The sequence below is a fragment of the Dipteris shenzhenensis genome, chromosome 19 (genome assembly GCF_047967505.1).
Source record: "Dipteris shenzhenensis isolate YYH24624 ecotype China chromosome 19, Dip_SZ_1.0, whole genome shotgun sequence".
Classification (NCBI taxonomy): Eukaryota; Viridiplantae; Streptophyta; class Polypodiopsida; order Gleicheniales; family Dipteridaceae; genus Dipteris; species Dipteris shenzhenensis.
In genome coordinates this window covers 8,598,037-8,605,778 of record NC_141614.1, presented here as the reverse complement: position 1 = coordinate 8,605,778, position 7,742 = coordinate 8,598,037, and positions in this window count along the sequence as shown.

Here is a 7,742-nt window from a genome sequence, read left to right as displayed (position 1 = left end):
GAAGTACAGCTCACGAACCAGGTGAGTTATGGGACAGGGTGATCAAATGGGTGCACGTTAAGGTGAAGGAGCTACACAAACAATGTATTCAGGACAGAAGGACTCTGGGTGTCAGCTTAGCAACGGCGTTGGTGGCCCTCATGGTGGCGTTGAGCGAGGTACCAACGGACGCGATCCTGGAAACCCTTATGATAGAGGTGGAGTCAGCCATATGTGCATAGGAACTTGAAGACACTCGGGCCGCCAGGATCAGGAGTCGGCAACTCTGGCTTGAAGCTGGGGATTATATCCGTCCAAAATTTTCTTCTAGGCGTGTAAGCGCAAGCATTCTCGAGAATTGGTGGATAGAGTGGAGCATGAACAGAGGGAAATAGTCATCGAGGACTAGCATATAGCGGAGGTGTTCCACTAGCAGTTAAGAAAGGTGGTAGGGGAGGACGCTGTGTAGTCGATTGCGAGTGGCAGTCTAACATGCAGGACCTGCTCCGGGGCACTACAGGATCTCTGATACACAAAGGGGCACCTTGGCTAGGCCATTCTTGAGTGAAGAACTAAAGCTCGCACTGGATTCCATGGAAAACGATCGTGCACTGGCCCCAGAGGGTGATGAGACTGGCAGTGCTACACTAAAATGCCTTTATACCTGGATGAATAGTCACGTTTCAAACACACTGAGAGGAAACACACTCCCAAGATGAACTCAAAACACCATGGACTGGGAAAACACTGAGAAATACCATATACTGATAGTCCACAATAACTGTAGAAAATACAAAGATCACTGAAATGTATAAAGATCACAACTCAAAGAACTCCTTGTAGGATCAGATAGAACCTTGCTTGCCAAAATGACCGACTGGATGCCAATGAGCCTAAATGGGACCTTAGACCTTGCTTGATTTGCAAACAACTGGCTATTTAAGCTCTCTAACCAGAGATATCCCAACTTGATTAGCAACAACCTCCCACACTATTTTCTTCCCTCTCGGGTAAATGTGCTTAGCTCATACACAAGAACTGCCTAGTAGCTAGCCATACAATTTCCATGAGCTGTCTTCAATGTATGATCAATTGCATGCGAGCCTTAAACATGTGTGACTGTAGACTTTTCCCAAAGTCAAATAAACCATCTATTTCTTGAGTATCCTCATAGGTTGTGACTATATCCTGTGCTTCGAGCTAGTACACAAGCTTGACCTCCACTATGCTCATGCAAGTATATACGAGCCAAGATCCTTGCTGTAGGTTGCCCACTCTCTTCCCTTGCTGTTGTCACCTGAAGCAACAGGCTAATCTTGTGTATTGAGGAGAATTTGAAATGTGAGGGAGTGCCTTCCTTTTTTCACAAGTACTTTCTGCGACTTCCAACTCTTGCTACAGCTAGCAACTCAACACCCAACCTTCATTAATCACCTGCAACCTCTATTGAGACACCCCAACTCTCACAACCTCTGGCATTCCCACACCCACAATCAACTAATTCCATGATGAGCCTGTGAACTTAAATCGACCACTTCCATGAACCTAGGTAAATTCAATTCAACCACCGTATACCCTCTTGCATGTAGTTGCTAGACCCTCCAAATCTTAGTTGAGTGGACTCAAAATGAGGTGGACCTTTTAGACTAGTGCCAACCTTCTGTATTGAACTACGACTGCCTAAAGAATCTTCTCCACTGGATGGCCCCGTGTGTTACTTCTATCAATACAATATTAGCCACAAGGAAAATCTGCTGAGAGCACGGCGAGCCTGACAAAACAAACTTTAGATGGCACTGGAGACTTCCACAATTGATTGTTGCACGTGTTGGTTGTCATGCGCATCCATGATCCCTTCAACATCTACTTACTCAATTGTCTTGCCACCTTCTCTTACTCTGGTAGAGAGAAATGCTAGTGAAGGAAAGGTTATTTCATGCAGTCGATCCTAGCAGCTCCATAGTTTACATGGCATCCTCTTGAACAAACCTTTGGCGTCAGCTTTCATGCTTTTGCATGAGGTGATATGTTTCGCTAGTAATTCAGTTAGCCTGTATATATATCCAAAGCTTCCTCAAGGAGTAATCCATGAGCTGAAACTATGGCCACCATACTAGAATCTCCCAAGCTTGAGAGCTGCTACAACCTTTGAGATTGAAAAAACTTCTGCGAACCAAGAACACGTACTTGCGATGGACTCAGATTGATGCTCTTACAATCTTAGGTGGAAAAAAAAATCCTCACAGCATTAAAACTGAGTAGAGTTATCATCTAAGATCACCACGACCATTTTGAACCATTCAACAATTAAGTGGCAAACAATAAACTCGTTGCAGAGCAATCAGTTACTCTTGCCGACTCTTGCAATCAAAACAACAGAAATCAACCGGAACACAAGATGGTCAGCTTCGTGACCCCTGAACCAACACTTCAACTAATGTGGAAAATCCCCACCATAACTGAGTTGAGGAAAACGCTCATGAAACCAAGATCAATTGCCCTCTACTTCACGAGATGAGCATGAAGATGGGTTGAAATGGGATGGCTGCCTCTACTTATGGAAGATAAACTAGAAGTTGATCTTCACTTCTTCCACTTCTCGTCCCCTGCTTTCCATGCAAAAGTCTAGTTGTGGATTGGTGCTTTTTACATCATCAATAGGGACCATTCCTTTTTTCCTTTTCCTTGTGGCCCACTCTTTTCGTCTGTGGTTGTGCAAAGCACTCCTTACCTGTAGTCTTTTAGGAAAGCACTAGTCCTTCTTCAGTGCCTTAGTGACCACTCCCTTCATCTTCCATTCCATGTGCCAGTGCAAGATCCAAGGCCCTCATCCCAGCTCCATGGGTCATCCAATCATCAATTTGGTCGCAAAGTTCTTGTCATCATCTCCTGCAATCAGGGTTCTTCATACAAGCGCATAGTTATTTTCAAAATATATGTGATACAAAAATCATCCCAAAAAAAATAGAGAGGGCCAATGTCATGATATTCTCTAGCTACTATCTTCTATCCTATCCATGCTAGCTATATGTGCGCCTATCAGTGCTAGTTTCTCCTATGCATGAGTGCTATTATTCATGATTTACATAGCATTTTCTAGCTGATACAAAAGGATACCGGTCGCACAAAAAAGCCCATCAACGGCCTGATGGTGGAGTTCTACCAGATCTTTTGGGACATTCTTGGGCCAGACCTAACAAGGATGGCAAACTAGGCTATGGAGAAAGGATCCCTCTCCAAGGACGTAAACATGGGGCTCCCCAAGAGGCCCAATAGAATTAAGGTGGGGGACTGTTATCCCATCACAATGCTCAACGTCTCCTACAAATTCATTGCCAAAGCCATCGCCCTTAGGATCATCGATATTTGCTTGGTAGTGGTGGATCACTAGCAAAACGGGTTTGTCAAAGGGCGTGACATCTTGGAAAACATTCACAATGTTTCTCTCTCTCTCTCTCTCTCTCTCTCTTATGCGGCTAAGACAAATCAGAAGACGCTTTTCTTCGGGCTTGACCTAGACAAATCTTACGATAGGGTGAGGTGGGACATCCTGGCGGTTCTTGATCATCTAGGGTTTGGGCCTTGGCTTCACGTGACTAGTGCGCTCCCTCTTTGCTAATACCTTGGCGGTGTTGTGTCTGAATGGCAGGGCAGTTGGGCGGTATGATCTCAAAAGATCTATGAGGCAAGGGTGCCCCCTCACCCCTCTCCTCTTCGCAATTAGTATAGTCCCTCTCATCCATATGCTCAAGTCGAAAGCTGATGCAAGGCTTATTCAGGGCCTCAAGCTTCCCTCAGGTAAGCTAATGGCGGCATAGCTCTTCGCTAATGACACAATGTCTATATCCATCGAGGACCAGAGCATCATGAACCCCAACTACTCAAGAATGTTGATTGCTTTTGTAGTGCCTCAGGCTCTAGATGCAGTTGGCCAGATACCTTTGTGATACGTATGGAAGATGACCCCCCCCCAGGTGGTTGGTGAATCTCCAAGTATAGGTGGTAAATAAGGAGGATATGGTGCGGTACTTCAGCACCCCGTTAGGTGTGGACATCTCCCTCAATCAAAGATTTCTATGGTTCAAAGGGTGGGTCAAAGCTAAACTGAGGTTATGGCATGGTTGACCTTGGGTTGGAACACCTGGTTCATGATAGTGCAGCATGTTCTCTCTGTCACCACCACATATATTTTTCAAGAGATCCCATTGGCTGGACCTAGAAAAGCAGCTTTGTGCATTTCTTTGGGCCACCTTGGAGGATAACAGGAGGAGGATGCACTACATATCTTGGGAACTCATGAAGCTACCCAAGCACTTGGATGGGTTGGGGATTCCAGACATCACCACCAAGAGCACATCCCTAATCAACAAGTGGCTTCTAAAGATGTTCATGGAAGGCGAGCCGTGGGTCAAACTAATGCGGTTCTTCATCAGCCAAGCCAGAGGGAAAGGAGTTAGAAGATGGCGAGATCTCCCCTGGTATGACTGCCTAATCTCGGATTTCCCCTTGCAGGTTAAAGGTTCAGATCATCATAGCATGGAAGGATTGCAACAATCTCTTGAGGTGGGTCCCCATGTATGGGCTGCGGGGGGATTCTAGCCTGTTGGAATTGATTTGGTGGAGCAAGGCTTTCAGGAAGGAGGGAGAGGCATTCGGGTGGCATGATCAAAGTCAGGGCTCAAAACTTGTTCAAGAAGGGAGCGAGCGTGTGGATGGACCTTTGGGATCCTAAGCGATCAGATTGGCTCCCCCTAGACGCATTGCAAGCTAAGTTTTGCATGACTGCCGAGGAGGCAAATCTTCTTGCAGTGCTTTTGGAGTGCATTCTAGAAGACTGGCCCTCTAACGTTGTCACCACAATGGACAGGAGGGTTCCTCCATTGGCGGTTGGGGAACACCAAATTGAAAAGATTGACAACCAAGATGGCATTTAGGGCTCTAGCGCAGACACACTCTGCCACCCCCGACTTGAACCGGAAGTGGGGGCTGAAGAGAGGGTTAAAATGGTAGAAGTGTAGGTTCCACTATATTTGAAAGAACTATAGAGTGTGCAAGGTCCGGTTCTTGTTGTGGAAAATCATGGATCAATGCATCCCCCTTAGAGGGTGTCTGGCAAAGAGACTAGCAGTGAACCCCTCCTACCCTCTCTATGGTAGAGCAAAGGAGATTGAACTCCACACCATGTGGGGTGTCCTTGTGATGAGAGAAGTGTGGCTCCCAGTTGAAGCAGCTATCAGGTCCTCCGGGGTGATGTGACGGTTCTTTTTGGAAAACAATTGGCATAGAGCCCTCTTGGGTGACACCGCGAATATGACCTCAACACTAGCCATCAGTTGGCAGTACATAAGCTTCGCTGTGCTGCTGGGGGCATGGGAGTTTAGGAATGGTAGTGTATTTTGCCAGCAGTGGGGGGTTGCTTTGAGGGAATCGGTGATCTTGAGGGCAGTGAAGGCACTGCTGCGGGACTTTGATGCGATTGCTTGAGACTTTGACCCGGTAGTAAGCAGCACGTTGGCCGATGTGGAGGGTGCCTTCACTGGTGGGTAATAGGGGGTAGGCTGCTTGCAGCGTAGGTCTAGGGCTAGACTTATTCGGGACCAAAGTTTGATCTGAAGGCTCTCTAGGGCCCCATTTTTGTATAATGGTCTTTTTAGGGGTTGACCTCCCTCTTGATAGATTTGGCACCTTTTGGTTATTATTAAAAAAAAAGAGAGAGAAATGAAAGAAGTCCAAAATAACTTTCTTAAAAACCTTGTAAAGGAGCCAACTGCACTTGGCTTGAGATAATGAGGAAATTCTACATTTTTACTTGAGGTAATGCATAGCTCTCCATGAAAGAGACCCATTGTCAACCACCTAAACCTCTAGAAATGTGTGCAGGAGGCACTTCACTAAGGAAGTGTCTGAAAGTAAGAAAGATGCTTGTATATTAATTTGGAGAAAAGCTATGTTTCATGTTGGCAAGAACAACAAGCAACAGAGCTATCAAAGAAGAGGTGTCCCCCTTTGAAGCATGCAATGGAGAAGAGGTATTCCCCACACCAAAGGATGTTGTACTTTGACATCTTGAAAAAATTTATCACCTTACATGTAAATATGGAATCACCATATTACTCAAAATGTGGAGGAATAGAGGAGACAAAACAACCTCTCCCCTTGTCTTATCATGACCTTAGGGAAGTTAAGTAGTCCATCAAATGATATCTTAAGTTACTAGAGTTACCAAAGACTAGGTTGAAATACTTGACTCACCCAAGATTAGGTTAGACCACTAGAGTCACCCAAGACAACAAATTGGAAACACAAGCAAAGCAAAGGAGTATAGCACATGAACATTGCTACAAATTTTCCAAGATCTGAGATCTCAAAGGTTGTCAGCCACACACACCAAAGGCCATCACCATGTTAAAGGGATTGCATGATCTAAATGGTTCACATACCAATGTAGAGTAACATGTGAAAAAAACCAAAGACTAGAGATAGAGGGCCCTAGACACATAATACTACATCATGAACCAATCAATGACCTAAAATTCTAGAGGAGAAGAAGTTGGAAGATAGTAAGGGGTGGTGCTAAGTAGGTGTTGTAAGTTGGATGTCCAGTCTTTGTTAACCAAGTCAGATCTTGATTGCTTAAACTTTAGGATTGTCATGTGGGAAAAAGTCAATGATCATGTATTGGATATGATCAAGAAAACCTAGCTTGATCTATGTAAGTAGGTTTTATAAGTTGGAAGTCTAGTTTTTGTTAGCCAAGTCAGATCTTGATTGCTTAAACTTTAGGATTGTCATGTGGGAAACAATCAATGATCAAGAAAACCTAGCTTGATCTATGTAAGTAGGTTTTGTAAGTTGGATGTCTAGTCTTTGTTAACCAAGTCTTGGATATGATCAAGAAAATGTAGCTTGATCTATGTAAGTAGGTTTTGTAAGTTGAATGTCTAGTCTTTGTTAACCAAGTCAGATCTTGATTGCTTAAATTGTAGAATTGTCATGTGGGAAAAAGTCAATGATCATGTCTTGGATATAGGATCAAGAAAACCTTGCTTGATCTATGTTATTAGATCAAGTGCCACGCATATTGTTAAGCAATAGAAGGCTAGATGTTTTGCAAGGAACAAACAATGTGCACCCATATGAATATGTAAAGGAACCTTGTGCAAGCTGACTAGCATGGCTAATTGCCATGGGGTAGCTATCGGCCACATGGTGGGCTCTCTAGGCAGCTAGTGGAGAGCATAGTTTGGTCTAGCATCACTTCTACAATGTACACTTATCCTAGTTGTGGCACATGTATTGCATGGTTCATATATTATTGATATTCATATTTTGTGAACTAAACTTATATGCACTTGCTCGATGCACTTGTACATGTCAATGTCTCACATGATATTAGAGCCAAGCCTCTCCAGTATGGAAGCCTAGATGAAGTTATTATCAAGAAGTATGGAAGATAAAGGTTGTTCCAAATAAAGATCTTCAAGAAAATTAGTATAAGGCTCTCCTAAGAGGTCATGTACAAGCCGTGAAAAGTAATGTATATCTGAGTAGCAATGATTGCTTGCTATCTATAAAATACAAGTTGAAGTCTAAAATATGTTCAACAATCCCATGTAATTACCAAGAAGGAGATATGTTTTAGGACATGCTTATAGTCCATGCAAGTGTTGCAAGGAGTTGTTATAATTCTCTAATCTTTTTGTAGGATCTCCCCCAGGCCTTTTGCATACATGTGCACCCCCTTGCACTCTTGCATGCATGCC